The 15,597-nt window shown below is 57.5% G+C and overlaps 1 protein-coding gene across 2 annotated transcripts in view; it reads right to left on the reverse strand.

Moving 5' to 3' along the window:
• Positions 1-4,820, reverse strand: part of Shisal1 (shisa like 1) — a 62,849-nt gene extending 58,029 nt beyond the window's left edge. Inside the window, exon 1 of one of the 2 annotated variants that reach the window (XM_045152934.1) lies at positions 4,613-4,820. The gene's annotated coding sequence lies outside the window, so the exon portion shown is untranslated. Of the gene's footprint in view, positions 1-3,669; positions 3,703-4,612 lie in introns of those variants that run through there. The other variant, XM_045152935.1, reaches the window with a different exon arrangement.
• Positions 4,821-15,597: the final 10,777 nt, after the last annotated feature.

A 15,597-nucleotide genomic window follows, 5' to 3' on the forward strand; every position in this document is an offset into this window, starting at 1 on the left:
TCTGTCTGCCAGCACCCGCTATGGAGAGCTGGACGCTTGGGCTGCTGACGCTTTTCTGGCACTTTCAGTCATGGCGTCCCTGAGTCGGTAATGATGGGCCAAGTCAAGACGCCCAGGGAAGAATTCTCAATATCCCTAAACCAACCTGGCCACAGTGAAAGGAAAAGGAAGGATGGGCTTGTTCCATTAGGCCAAGTGCTGAGGGATATCCAGAGCTCCAGATGGAGGGTGAGCCGTTAGACCGCACTGGCTGTGTATAGACAGGGCGCTGCCCAGGAACGCAGGCCAAGTATGGAAGGAGGGAAGGGCAGGAAAGAGGGAGGAAGATGGGCAAACCTGTACAGCATCACCTCCAGGCAGGAGGCCCTGGATGTCCTTGGAGAATGGACGGTTTCTCAACAAAAGGAGGCCCTGTCACTCTTAGGAGCTGTTGGTTCAGTTGCTCCCAAAAAAGGGCAGCTGAGAAAAGCCACGCCGTGGAGCGGAGCAGGGAAATGCTGAGTGCTTTCGAAGACCCCCGTGAATCGGGGTGTGGGAATAAGCCAGAGAGAAGCTGGGGCACTGGAGGCAGCGTTAACAGAGGTTAGAGCAGTCCCCTCAAGGACGGTGATGTCGTGAAGCACAGGGGAGCCACCTTCTGAGGCCCTCAAAAGAATAGTAAACAGGGTAATGCTGGCAGCAAGACCTCTGCTGGTCACTGCAGCCTGTGCTGTCAGGTCACGGGGGCAGAGGACTGGGCACCAGGGCGCTGGCCGGGCTCTTGAATGTAACCTCTCTAAACTGGCTCCTCCAGCTGTCAGCTGGCAACTGCCCAGTGCGCTCACAGGGCTGGAGCGAGGGTCAGATACCAGCACAGGACCTGGCACACAGTGGGCCTTCCCGCTTCATGTCATCCTATTGCTGGGGCCCAGCTGGGAGTCTGCGTCAGCAAAGTCCTTCCCTGCAGCCCAGCTGCTGACACAGGGAGGCCTGATGTCCACCTGCACCTCCCCCACCCAAGAATCCAGGGTCCATCCTTAAGACAGCAGGAGGGCAGGGAGGAGCGGCTGCCAAAGGCCAGTGCGTGTCTTATAGCAGTGGACACCAGGTTCCTCTTGCCCTGATGCTCTCCCTCTCTGCCCACCTTGACTCCCCAGACACCATCTGACTGAATCTCATACAGGCCTCCCTCCTCACTACCCTGCCTGTTCCCCAAGCCCCTTCCCCAGGCTGAGAGTGGGGGTGTCCCCTGCTGAGGGCCTGCTGGGTTGTCTCTCTCTTTCCCTCCAGTCCTGCACAGCGATCTCTCTGCGCCCCGCTTCCTCCTTCAGGAAGGGTTATCCACTCTCTGCTGTCTGCAACTTTGCTGTCTGCTGGCTCTCTCCTGATTTCTGGCCAACCCATGACATTCCTGACCCCAATCTCTCAGTGCCCCCTCCAACAGGGCTCACCCAGGCTGCCCTTTAACACCCTGGGCTGCCTTCTTAAGAACCACCCCGGGCAGGGTCCAGGCCCTTCAGTGGAGACATGGGGGAGGGGCGCAGAAGGGATCAATAGAGGGGTGGGTGGATGACAGGTGACCAGGGAGTGGCCTCAACAGCTGGCTCTCCCTCCCTCCGGGCAGGCCCCATACACTTTCTCTCTCTCACTCATAAAGGGCTAAGCAAGCAACATGGGCCAAACCCCACCTCTCCTTCCTGCCCAGCTGCCCTGACAAGGTCCAGGCACAGGGGCGGGGGGCACACTTGCGTGAGCACACTCACTCACAAATGCATGCACACGCACAGCTCCAGACAAAACTGCATCCCTTCCCCACTTCCCATTAGTTCCAGGCCTGCCCGAAGCCTGAAGCAGAACTGGGAACCCAGTGTTATCGTGACATGAAGGAAACCCGGGTCAGGCGTGGAGGTTCATGGCCCGTAGAGCCAGCCAGCTCTGGGGAGACTGAGGTAGAAGGATTGCAGTGAGATCAAGACTAGCCTGGGATACAGAGTAAAACCTTGTCTCAAAAACCCCGAACAGTCCAAACCAAACCAAAGCGAGAGAGAACTCCCCATCTAGAGTGGCAAGGGGCCAGGCTGCCAGTTGTGGAAGTTTCTGGCCAACTTTTGCTCCGGGCTACCTCCACCAGCATGGTCCCGGTAAACAGCCCTCTGCAGGGGAGTGCCCAGCTGTCGCGGAAAGGTACCCACAGGGGTCAGATTCTAGTCCCCGGAAGGGAGTGGATTCCCAGTTCTGGACAGCTCTAAGTAGCAAGGGGGGTGGATCTGCCCAGGCACCAGAGACCAAAGACCATTTGGATTCTTTTCTCTAGAGCATTTCCAACCAACCTCCATGGCCAGCCAGAGGCAGACAGTCTGAGAGGCTACTTGGAACTTTCGGGCCACCAGAATTGGCCAAGGCAACAAATGGTGAAAGAGGGGAGGGAAAGTCCCTTTAGTCTGGGTCTGGACGGCTCCGAGTACTGCGAGAGATCATCGTGACCAGGCAGATCCTCAGTTCACAGACTGGGCACCTGCTTAGGGGCACATAGCCACCAGGGCTCAGAGAACTTCAAAGGGTTTCCCAGTGTGACCCGGGTCACAGCAACCTGGGTGGTGAAAAGTCTTCCCATTTTATCTTACAGAACCAAGAGCCCCGTTCAAGGTCACACAGCCAGCCAGGAAGCGATCCAAGTGGTTCCCCGTGTGGGGCACTGGACTCTTCCCACCCAGGTCTGGGGATCCCTGGACACAAGCACTCACTAAGTCAGGAGACCAGGAAACCCTGGGAGGTCAGGGGACACAAAAGAGGCACACCCACACCTACTCTCGGGACAGATTATGTAACTGCCTCACTGGCCCGAGGGCCTCACACCCACCACTGCTCCCTCCCAGGACCCCTGGCATGGACAAGCCTGGTACCCATGAGGCCTGGCCCATCAGGGAGGCGGCTCTGCTCTTTCCAAAGAGGTGACAGTTGGAAGCGCCGGAATGCATTGGCTTTATAAATTTTTCTTCCTTTCTTTTTTTACCCCCCCCCCAGCTGAGTAAGAAATACTAATAATGATAATAATAATTAGAATAAATATAACCTGAAGGCGCTTGGGGTCTCGTTGCTATAGCAACCGCGGGTACTAATGAGCTTCGGAGGCCAGCCGCCTGGTCCACCCAGCCCCGGGCACCGGATCAATACCGACTCGGCCCTGGAAGGCAGCGGCCGCGCTGGGACCGAGGGGCGCGGACTTTGGGGGGGTCTTTCCCGTGCCTCGCGTGGCGGGGGATCCCGCAACCTGCCGTGTCCGTGGCGCGTCTCCCCAGCCCTGCCCCGAACGCACCCGCTCCGCTGCGCTCCGGGACTCGCCGCCGGGCGGACGCCGGTCGCCACCTCGGAGGCGGATTCCGGCCCCAACGGCCGTGTCCGCGGCACCGTGCGCCCCGCAGCGTGCCTCGGACCCGGGTCCCTCCCCCTCCGAGGCTCGGCGTCGGCGACCTTGGAACCTCGGTGGGGGACCCCCAAAGCCTCTGGAGCGCCTCTGCGCCCCTTGGCTCGGCTGTCCTCAGACTCCGTCCCGGTCGCTTCCGGGCCCTTCGCAAAAACAGCCCCGAGCGCCGCCCGCGCCTCTCCAGGGCGCCCGCGCCGCCGACCCTCCTCTCGGCGCGGGGACCCCCGGCCGCCCGCCGCCCCGCCGTCCCCGCCCGCGCCGCTCACCTCGTGCCCGCGCCGGTCGCTCCTCGCTCCGCAGCCGGGAGCCGGCGCCCGCGGGAGCCGCCTGCTGGGGCGCGGGGCTGCCCACGCCCCGCCGAGCCAAGCCGCCGCCGCAACAGTTGTCCCGGTCCCGGGGCTCCAGGGACCCGGCCCGGCTCCGGCCGCAGCTCCCGCCGCGCGCCCCGCGCCCCGCGCCGCTACTCTGCCGCCCCGCGCTCCGCCGGCCCCGCGCGCATGCCGCCGCCCGCGCCCTCTGCTGCCCCGCGCCGGCTCTCCTGCGCTCGCCCGCTCGCTCGCGCTCTCTCTCCCTCTCTCTCCTTTCATCGCTTTTCTTCTCTCTCTCCCAGTCTCTGCCTTTGTTTTTCTTACTGTTTTCCTTGCCATCTTTTCTCCTCCTTTCCTTTTGTTCTTTCGTTCTCTTGTTCTCTTTCCTTCTCTCTCTTTTGCCCCTTCATTTTCTTCCTTGCTTTCTACTTTTCCTCCCTCCCTTCCCTCCTCTCTGCCTTTTCTCCCACTCTCCATCTTCCCCTTCTCTCTCGTTTCTCCTTTCCCTCTCCTCCCTTCCAAGCCTCTTCCCAGAGGGTCTTCCCTATCCTCCCACCTGCTCCCCAACACTTGGCCAGAACCTGTTTCCAAGATTCTACTGCTCCCTCAGAAAAAAAAAGAAAGAAAGAAAAAAAAACCTCTGTCGGGCCCAGTCTCCTCCTGCCAGGACGCATCCTTATCCTCGGGGACAGACCCTGGCCCGGCAGCTATCAATCTCGTTCTGCAGGAAGGGCCTGCCCCTGGCGCACTCCTGGGGTCTATTTGGCTAACCACCAGACTAGGCAGTCTTGTCAGCTTTCCCTGGGGAAAGCCCCACTTCCCTGGCCTCCTGGACCTGGCCTCACCCCGCCTCTCCCCACGGAGCCCCTCGATCCTGATTTGGGTCCCTTTCATCTCTCACCTGCGGGGCAAGTCTGTGCTAGGCTCTCGTGTGGACTCGGGCCAGTGGGCCTCGGTTTCCCCACTGCCTGGATGACCTCGGGAAGGCCTGTGGGGAGCGCTCGGCTGCCCCCTCAGGCCCGCAGAGGAAGTGGTCTGGACGAAGGCTTGCCTCTGGTCACTTGGGGAGAGAGAAGCAGCTTTGAAGGCCTGGGAGGGCGGGCCTCAAGGTCCACCCCACCCCGGATGCCGAGCCGCCGGTGCTAGCAGACCTGACCTGGCTTGGGAGGCATGGGTGAAACCTCCAGGAAAACAACCAAGCCCTTCATTCTCTGTGCTCTATTCCTTTTCATGGCACTGGGGGGCATCCTTCCCACTTTACAGCCAGGCTCAGAGAGGTTAAGCCACCGCCTCCAAGCTGCACAGCTGGTAACGGGCAGAATCCGGGTTCACACGGAAGCCCAGGCTTTCCGCCTGTACCTCTTCCCAGGCAGCCTCACTGACATCAGAGGATCTTCAAGGGCAGACCACACTCCAGTGCCCCGAGGAGCCAGAGCGAGCCAGTGTGCGGGATGGTGCTGGGAAGGGCTCAGTGGCAGGCTGGGGTCTGTGGCACCTCAACTCCGCTGCTTTCAGAGAAGCATGGCCGTGCACCATGGAGTGGTGCTAGCCCCTACCCAAGCCTGCGTTGTCGGGAGCCTCGGTTTTCCTATCTTGATACTGCATCTGGGTCCTCCTCCCCTTCTCGGACAAGACCTGAGCAATCACCATGGGCTGGACCACTGTGCCCACCCAGGATGCAGGCTATCTGTGGGAACAGCCTGGGCTGTTGGCAGGGAGCCCAAGACAGCCCTGGTCAGGTGAGGTCAGGCCTCAGTGAAGCCATCTAGGCAGCACCTGCTGGACCACGGGGCTGGCACGGAGGTGGGGAGGAAGGGTTCTCAGCAGTCAGGGCCGTAAGGATGGAGCGACACGGCTCTGTGTCCCTACCTGCTGGTTGGGGTGGCTTCCAGTTGCCACAGAACTGCCTACCTGGCCATTTTCTCCCCAAAGAGAAAGGCAGGGAAACACTCCTTCACCGGAGGTCAGAAGACGGTGAGAGCCCCCGTGAAATGGCAAGCCATTCTGCGTGGGGACGTCACCACTCCGAGTCAGAACTGGATGGGGACCAGAGACACTGAGATGGGCTATGGGTTCTGCGGGCAGCAGAGCCAGGTGAGGTTAGGGTTGAGGGGCTGACCTTAAGTCCCCTATGATCTTGGGACCCTTGGGGTCTATGTGAACAGTGGAGGAGCCGGACGAGGTGTCTACAAGGCAGGATAGGGGAGATGGGGTAGATGTGTGGTCTGCTGTGTGGGTAGCATGTGGATGATGTCTGCTGTGTGTGTGATGTGTGTAGCGTATGTCATGTTGTGTGTGTGTTCTCTGTGTAGATGGGATTTGGTGTGTAAGCATTGTGTGTGATCTGCATGCTGTGTGAGTCGTGTTGAGTGGCCTGGCCTTATGTGTGTGCGTTGTGCGGCACGTGTAGGGTTTGCCTATGTAATATGTATGGGATGTGTGGGTGACGGTGGTGTGTAAAGGAAGCAGTACGTAGTGTTTTGTACGTGTGTTGTGTGTCTGTGTGTAGTGTGTTTTGTGTGCATGTATAGCCGCCGTGGCGGGCGTGTCACGAGCGGGTGGTGTTTGGTAGGGCGCGTGAGCGGGTGTGTGGACGACACGGGGGGTGTGGGCTGCGTAGGTCTCTTACTTGCACATACATGTAGCCCCTGTTCACGGCGTGCCTGTGCAAGTTGAAGCACGAGAGAGCACGTGTCGTGTGTGGAGACCTGGCCTGAGGTAACTGCCAGGAGGTGTCACCCTCTCCTCCCTGTCACTGCTGCTAAGCAGGCTCCGTTGGTTGTTCACTGCCAACACCTGGGGGAATGCAGAGGTCACCGCCCCAACGAGCCTCGAGCCTCGGCCAGCCCAGTCCTACGGGACGCAGCACAGGGCTCTGCCCTGCCGCTTGGCCCTTTCCTCTATAACCAGCCACACCGAGGCTGGCAGGGTCACGCAAGGCCCCTCATACCTCCCTGCCTACCTCCTGGCCTTCTCCACTGACCAGAGCTTGGCCTTTCTGAGCCTCAGCTTCCTCGTCTGCAAAGAATGATAACCACTAGGACCCGTGCAAGGAGAGGCAGGGCAGGCACTTTGCAGGCCCTCCCTCCACAGCTGCGCCGCGCCTCCCCCCACCCAGGGCCGGCCTGGGAGGCAGCCTCACCCACCGTCCTGGGAGCTGTCCCCACCCCATCCCAGCACCGATGTCCCCCCATCCCAACACCGCTCTCATCCCCCAGCCTTATTTACTATTTTCCTGCCTTTGGGAGGCCTGCTCCCCCGCAAACGCGGCTGCTCACCGGGCGGGCGGGCAGCCTGGCGGATGACTCATGTTCTCTCCGTGGAATGCAGCCCTTTGAAAGGGCTGGCTGGGGAGGAAGCTAAATTTAAAGCCAGGCTTCCCGAGAAGATCACCTGCCACGTCAAAATTGCTGCCATTTAATTAGAAGTTGGGGGCATGAGGCATTCCACCTTGATCTCCGTGGAACCCTCCTGGGGGGGGTTTGAGGGGACCGTGGCCCTGGGGGACAGGAGATGGGCAGCCAGCTGGTCTCGTGGTTGTGGCACATCTTCCCTCTTCCCTTTCCTTCGGGGAGCAAGAGCTTCTAGCCCCTCCCTTCTTCCTCTTCAAAATGTTGGGGTTCTAACCCCACACCCTAGTTTGCCAACTCAAGACGCGCAGCAGGGCTGAGAGAGGCTTAGAGCCCCCATGCCCAGAGACAGCTGGCAAGGATGTGGCTATGCCAGGACCCAGTTCTATCCACAGCCATGTGCTGGACCACAGGGTCTTCTGGTCCTTGGGTAGTGGGGGAGGGGAGGGTACTGTCTGTTTCCTTGGTCATCCACCGACAGCAAAAGGTCCTCATTGGGGCAAGCATTTGGAGGACCCTAGAGGGCACAGTTCATCCTGCATGCTTCCCACAAGCAGTGGGAGACCCCTAGTTGGGAGGATATCCAAGAGCTGGCAGTGGGGGGGGGGGCGTGATGTCAATTCTGGGTCTGGCTCCCCACCAATGCTGAGCATGGCCCCTGGGGCACAGGAGATGGGCAGCCAGCTGCTCTCATGGTTGTGACACATGTCTTGAATTAGGACATTAGGGTCTGGGGTCTGCATGGGCTCTGGGCCTTCATGAGGTGTGTGCGGCTGACTGACAGGTACACAGGAAGGGAATAGGGTGCAGATGTCACTGTCCTGTCCTGGAGGCTCAGGAGCCTGGGTCTTGAGAACTGGGTCAGCTCCGGGAAGACTCTCTAGGTCACGTGTCCTACAGAGGTGCCAGTTGTGCGGTCAGCCAGAGCCAGGGGTCTTGCTCTCTGCTGGGACCCGCACCCTTTCTGGTCTCTACTAGCTCTGCAGCAAGCCAGGAAGAGCTGCTCAGAGCCCTTGGGGCTGAGCTGAGGTAGGACTTCTGGACGTCTCCAAGATGTCTGGGGACCTTCTTCCTGAGGTCGCTCTGTGACTTTGCTGCAGGGTGAAGGGGGCTTTGCACACAGTAGGGACATGGATCAGTTGCACGTGGAATAAGGAGATTATGAGTTGCAACTGACTGTACCCCACAAGCTCGTTGAAGAGGTGTGTCTCAGATGTCCAAAGCACTCCAGTGTGGGAGGGGTCTACAGGTATGAGGTGGGCAGGTGCTGCCAAGGAGGATCTCAGGGTGAGGAGGAGAGGGGAATGGGGTGAGGGAAGGTATAAGGTCCCAACAAGGAGACAGGACCCCTGTCCTTACAAATGTCTGGATCCCACCATCACCCACATAAACTGGGAGGTGGGTTCTTCCCAGCTTGGAGATACCCTGATGTCAGCCTAGGAGGCCCTGAGCAGGGGAACCCCAGAGGCTCCCTGAATGCCTGACCTGCGGAAGCATGAGGCCACAAAAGAGGCTGTGTCAGTTTGGTTTCTAACCTGTTCGCTCAGTGGCAGCGCGTGACAATGGCTTCCCAGGTGATCCCAGCAGAACGACCATTGAGCCAGTGCAGCTCTCGCTCGGTGCCCGAGGGCTTTGAAGATTTCCTGTGGTTTCACACGCAGAGTGGAGCTGGGCCCTGATGTGGCATTCACCAGGGGAGGGTGAAGCCCGGCTCCCATCAGGAGAGAGGAAGTGGCAACAGGGCTTCAGTTTGGGGCATCTGGCTCTGGCAACAGGCTAAACTCCTGGGGATCAGCACAGACCCCAAGTCTGGCCTGTGACCTGCCAGCCTCAGCGCCCTCAGGCTCCAAATTTACCAAGGTGCCCCTGAGACAGGCCCCACTGCATAATTCAGGCTCCCTGGAGAGAGCCGCTAGGGTGAATGGGGAGCCAGGAGGACATGTAAGGGTAACCCATTTCACTGCCCGAAGCTGAAAATCAAGAGTCTCCAGGGGCTGGCTAGGTGCTGTGCCTCAGTTTCCCCACCTGTACTGTCACTGACAGTGCCCCCTCCTGCAGGCAGCCCCCGTCCCTTTTCTCAGGACATAACAAACATCAAGTCATGTCAAGACCAACACCAAGTCATAAAGAGCTTTGAGGGAGATGAGCTGAGAATCGAGGTGCAAACCGAGGCGCCGGCATCAGGGCTGCCCTGAGCCCTGGGCCTGGGTCCTGGCTCACCCCACGTCAGCTGCTGACTGGGGCCGAGAGCCGCCCACTACTACACTTCTCGCCTGGGAGCCATAGCAGGCAGAGAGGGCTCTGCGTCGGCAGAAGCGAGAAGCTGCCGGAACTGCGGTAGCACCAGCCTGTCCGGGCCAATGACAAGCCCACCCCCATTTGGTCACAGCTGGGTGTGGACTCTAAAGCTGGCAGCTCTCATGACTCCCTTCATCTTCCCATGAGAGGGCCTCAGGCTCAGGGCAGAGATGATGAAACGCACAGGCTACAAATTGGTAGGCTGGGCAGAGCACTCAAGTCCCAATCTCCCCCAATCTCCACAGCAGGCCCAGGGTCACAGTGCCTAGAGCCGGCTAGTCAGGGCCCTGGCACATGCGGATGCCTTACTCACCAAATGTCCTCGAGAAGCACAGAGAGCAGGGTCAGAGCCACCCTGATGTTAAGAGTTAGAGAGGTGGCTGGAGAGATGGCTTAGTGGTTACAGCACTTGCTTACAAAGCCTAAGGATCCAGGTTTGATTCCCCAGGACCCATGTAAGCCAGATGCACAAGACGGCATATGCATCTGGATTTCGTTTGCAGTGGTTGGAGTCCCTGGTATGCCCATTCTCTATCTGCCCCACTCTCTCTCTCATAAATAAGCAAATATGGAGAGGTAGTGCAATAGGCCTGAAGCCTCAGGGCTCATCAGAGACAGGCCTGGGGCAGGCATCTGCTACTGTGACAGTTGCTCTTGCCATTAACCGTGGTCGCCCCTTCTCAGGAGCGGCTAGTGTGGGGTCTTTGCTCCGTGGAGCAGTCATCATCTTAAGTCTCCAAGGTCAAAGCCTCCACCAGAACTGAGGTCTCAGCTTGGCCATCTGGCCCAGATATGTCGCCAAGATGTAGCTCTGTGTTTTCCCTCCAGTTAGCTTGATTAGGAGCAGGAAGCCGCCCGTTTCTCCCTCAAGAGCTGAGCAAGAGGGCTGGCTCAGTAAATAGTTGATTAATTGAACAGAGTTGCTTACTGGGTGCTGTGTTTCCTGACCACCCTGATGGGCCCTGAAATACTTAAAGCTAAGCCAGAAGTCACTTCCGGGCGTTCCCACTCGAAGAGAATAGGCTCTGGAAGGGTAAGTGACTTGTCCAGAATCACAACAGCTAGGATCCTGTCCTTGACCTCAGCAACAAAGACCAGTGTATAAGGCTTTGAGGTGGGAACATGCCTGACTCTGCCTCATGGGCCTCAGTTTCCCCACTTGCTCTGTGCTCACTGCCAACTGACGGTGTGAGATTCTGGCCGGCTCAGCCTAGGCACAGGAAGGCCATTCAGGGTTCAACAGCTCTGCCCCGGGGCCCTGTGGGATTCCAGGCCTCTTCTCACATTCAACTCTTTGGCTTGGCCTTCCAAGCGACCTTCATTATTGCAAAATTGTGTGTTTCCACAAAGTGCGGGGAAGGAAGCCTTCCGTGGCAGGTTCCAGCAACTGGCCTTTGTTCTGGGGAGGTTCCCAGCTGAGAGCCAGCCAGGGACTAGGCAACAGGGCGGAGCCACAGCCCAGGCCAGGTGGCCACCAGCCAGCTGCAACCGGTCACATCTGTGATTAATCGGAACTTCTGAAAGTCCCCAAAAGGATGCAGCTTGAGCAGCAGGAGGGGGGATGTATCGTAGCCAAGGGTCTGGAACACCCAGTGGCCCTGTCTGAGCGTTGACTGGGGTCAGCCAAGCTCAGTTCCTTGGGGAACTGATTCACAGTCTGGATCCGCATACCTATCCCTGAGGCTCACGGGCTCCACCAGGCTGCCACGAGCGAGGCATTGCTTTTAGACTGCAGAAAGCCAACTGGGCATAACCAGTCCATTAAAGCTCGCCTCGCTCTTTGCAGCTTTTTTCCAGTGATTAGGAAGAAGCCTGGGGTTGGCCTGGCCTGCCCAGCCACACTGCCCTGAAAGTCAATTCAAGTTGCCATGGATGGATAAGCAAATGGGTGGGTAGATATAGGTATTTGTCTATGAAGCCTGAGGACCCAGGTTCGATTCCCCAGTACCCATGTAAAGCCAGATGCACAAGGTGGCACATATGTCTGGAGTTTGTTTGCAGTGGCTAAAGGCCCCAGCATGCCCATTCTCTCTTTCTCAAATAAATAAACAAATGAAATATTTTTTAAAATAGTGGCTTATCTGCAGCCACTCTTCATTGAGGGCTCAGACGCTCCCAAGCGCGTTTCATACACAGCCACCCGGGAAGATTGCTGGGATATGCTCCCGCCCCAGACGCCAGAACCCGGACGCTCACGCCCTTGCCTAGGGTAGCGCAGGGCGCTCCTGCCTGCCTGCCGTCCTCTCTAGATCATGGACGTGTTCGGTGAAGACCCAATTTCTTGTCAAATGGTCCTGAGCCGACCTGAGGAGATGGTTCAGTGGGTGAAGCACTTTCTGCATAATCATGAGGACCTGAGTTAGGCTCCCTAGCACCCATGTAAAAGCCAGGCGTGGTGACATGCCCCTGCAACCCCAGCCCTTGGGAGGTGGACACAAGAAGATCCCTGGTGCTTGCTGGTTAGCTTGTGTATTCAAAATGATGAGCTCCAGGTTCCATGAAAGACCTGTCTTAAAAAATAAGGTCAGGCTAGAGAGATGGCTTAGCGATTAAGGTGCTTGCCTGCAAAGCCAGAGGACTCAGGTTCAATTCCCCAGGACCCACGTAAGCCAGATGCACAAGGTGGGGAATGCATCTGGAGTTCATTTGCAGTGGCTGAAGGCCCTGCCACATCTCTCTCTCAAATTAATAAAATAATAAAAAAATTATCTTTTAAAAATAGAGAGTAAGCCAAGTGTGGTGGCACATGCCTTTAATACCAGCACTTGGGAGGCAGAGGTAGGAGAATTGCCGTGAGTTCAAGGCCACCCTGAGACTACCTAGTGAATTCCAGGTCAGACTGGGCTAGAGTGAGACCCTACCTCAAACACCCCCCCCCAAAAGAGAGAGAGAGAGAGAGAAATAGCAGAAATGTTGATGTCTGGCCTACATGTGCACACACACACACACACGTGCACACACACATGTGCACACACACACGGCCTACACAAATACGAGCGTGCACATACACATGAATGCAGCCCCCCCCATATTATCATCTGCAGTTGGCTCTCTGTGTGGTGCCCCCCCCATGAGTGCTTGAGGGCACCTGTCCAGGCCCCTTACACGTGAGGCCTCTGGGCTTGACCGCACGGGGGCCAGAGCCAGGGCTGCGTGAGTACACGTGTTGGCACGTGGCTGCAGTGTGCCTCTAACGGACCAGAAGGAATCTGGCCAACCAGCTGGGGTGCTGGAGAGACGGGCAGGTGGGGTGGAGAGTTCAGCATGGCTAGGGGTCACAGGGATGGGTGTGAGGGTGCCACAGGAGCCTGGACATTTCTCCATCCATCCCCAGTTCAGGAAAAGACCCAGGCATGCCCCTACATCAGGAAGTGGGGTGGCCCTTGATGAGCTCTTCTGCCTCACTCCCTTATTCTCATAGATCGCAGAGCTCCAACTATCCACAGCCCCACATCAGCCCTCAGTTCTGCTCCTCACAAGCCCCATGCTGTGGCAGCCGGTGGGGCCTTGCCCCCCATTCTCACCCTGCATCTCCCTGCCCCTGGCCCTTCTAGGATCTGCCCTGTGTAGTACCTGACAAGCAGCTGCAGCATCCACAGGGCTGGCCTGCTGTGCAGCCATGCCAGAGCCCGGAGCCCTCATCTCCGTGTGACTTGCCATGTTGCCCACCACAACCATCTTTGAGTCAACGAGGCTCCCTTCCCCCGGGTCTGCAGTCAGGGCCTGGTGGGAGCTTGAGTTTCAGGCCCAGCCCTGACTGCTCAGGAGGGGGATGGTGGCCGGCTCGCTTGCTGTGCTGGAGGACTAACCAAGGGGAAGAGCAGCTTCATCCGGGTGATTTTTGTTGTTATTATTTTATGGTACCAGGGATGAAACCCAGGGGCCTTGGGCATATTAAGCAAGAACTCTTTCTTTTCCACTTTATTTATTTATTTTACTTATTTACTTATTTGAGACAGAGATGTAGAGAGAGGGAGAAGGACCAGGACCTCAAGCCACTGCAAACGAACTCCAGATGCATGCGCCACCATATGCATCTGGCTTACATGGGTCCTGGGGAATTGAACCTGGGTCCTTAGCTTTCTCAGGCAAGTGCCTTAACCTCTAAGCCATTTCTTCAGCCCCAGCTAGGCAAGCACTCTACCACCAGCTATGTCCTCAGCCCTCTTTTGCTTCTTTTTTAAATTTTTTAAAAATTATTTATTTATTTGAGAGTAACAGACACAGAGAGAAAGGCAGATAGAGGGAGAGAGAGAGAATGGGCGCGCCAGGGCTTCCAGTCTCTGCAAACGAACTCCAGACGCGTGTGCCCCCTTGTGCAGCTGGCTAACGTGGGACCTAGGGAACCGAGCCTCGAACCAGGGTCTTTAGGCTTCACAGGCAAGCGCTTAACCGCTAAGCCATCTCTCCAGCCTTTTTTTTTTAAAAAAATATTTATTTATTTATTTATTTGAGAGTGACAGACACAGAGAGAAAGACAGATAGAGGGAGAGAGAGAGAATGGATCTTTTGCTTCTTATTTGGACAAGGGCTTCATTAAGTTGCCTGGACTGGCCTTGAACTCACTACCCTTTGGTCTCAGGCTCCTGAAAAGCTGGGGTGACAGCTCACTCCCTTAGGCCTGACCTTCCTGCACATTGGGCTGTGACTATTCCTGATAATGTGTCTGCCTTCTCCACCAGATGGTATGTCTCTTACAAATAGGACACCATGGATTCAAGGTTGTAATTTGACACTTATTTACCAAGGCCCTTCCTACATGCCAGGCAATGGCCTGGGTTTTAGAGCACCTCCTTAGCAGACCTCCCCATCCCCCCTCCCCCAGGACAGTCCTGGCCCTGGGCATCTCCTGATAAATGGTGACAAAATAGCAAGATCGTATCACTGCCTAATGGCAGCAAATGGGACAAGCTGCAGGACAGGACGAGCTCCCACAAGGCCGCTCACCTGAACCCCTCCCCAGGCCTGCATGCCCTCCTTTCTGAAGCAGAGATGACCTGTAGCGCAGGGTGTCACAGAGTCCCAGGAGAAGTAAGAGTCGGTGTCTCTGAGTGACAGGAAGATGACCTTGTTTGTCCCACAGCCCGGGGGGTCTGGCACTGTCTGGGCCCCAGAATCACACACCCTTCTCCTGCTATGTACCCATACCCTGCTCCCTGTGGCATGGCTGGCTGCAGCTGGCATCTCTGAGCATGCAGCCGAGCCCTGCCCGCTGCTGGGGACAGGAGGAGAGCCTGGGAAAGGAGGGTTTCTACCTTCAAATGTGCTGAGCCAGCACCGGGCTGCCATCGCTCTGTCCCCGAGGTCCCTGTAGGATTGGGAGGCCTGTGAATCTTCACTCAGTAACTTAAAGGATCGTGACCATTGAGCCTGTGGGCCAATGAGCCCGTTCTGCCCCAGCCTCAGGGTGAGGAGCTGGTTCCCTGCTCCCCGTCCTTTCCCTGCCAGTGACCTGAGGACAGCGACCCACGCCCGACCCCGCTGCCCTCCAGTCTTGCCAGGAGTTCTCAGCCAGAGTCCCCCACTTCCATATGTGGAGGTGGAAGTCGGAGTCCCCCACTTCCATACGTGGAGGTGGAAGTCGGAGTCCCCCACTTCCATACGTGGAGGTGGAAGGAGCTGAAACCAGAGCGTCTCTTCAGCCCCCAGCGTAGAGAAAGCACAGATCCGTCACTCTCTCCCAGGCTTTGCGACCCTGGAGGAGATGACCTCTCCCAGCCCCGCCAAGTATCAGGTGGGGATGTGCGTATACATGGCACACAGTAGGGGCTTCTGTTGCACACAGTAGGTACTGTGGTTGCTCTCACGCTTCCTAGTGGGACATCTGCTCAGGTAATTATGTGGGATGGGCTGGGAGAGAAAATGGCCCTGCTCACTGTCTGAGGACAGGGGTCTGTTAGGCTGGGAGAGACAGTCTGAATGGGCTGTCGTTTTTGGCAGGGAGGTTCCCACTCTGAGGGGCAATCAAGAGTCCTCTAGGGGCTGGAGAGATGGCTTAGCGGTTAAGCGCTTGCCTGTGAAGCCTAAGGACCCCGGTTCGAGGCTCGGTTCCCCAGGTCCCACGTTAGCCAGATGCACAAGGGGGCGCACGCGTCTGGTGTTCGTTTGCAGAGGCTGGAAGCCCTGGCACGCCCATTCTCTCTCTTCCTCTATCTGTCTTTCTCTCTGTCTGTCGCTCTCAAATAAATAAATAAAAATTTAAAAAAAAAAAAAGAGTCCTCTAGGCCTCTGCCCTCCA

This window comes from Jaculus jaculus, chromosome 6, assembly GCF_020740685.1.
Source record: "Jaculus jaculus isolate mJacJac1 chromosome 6, mJacJac1.mat.Y.cur, whole genome shotgun sequence".
Lineage (NCBI taxonomy): Eukaryota > Metazoa > Chordata > Mammalia > Rodentia > Dipodidae > Jaculus > Jaculus jaculus.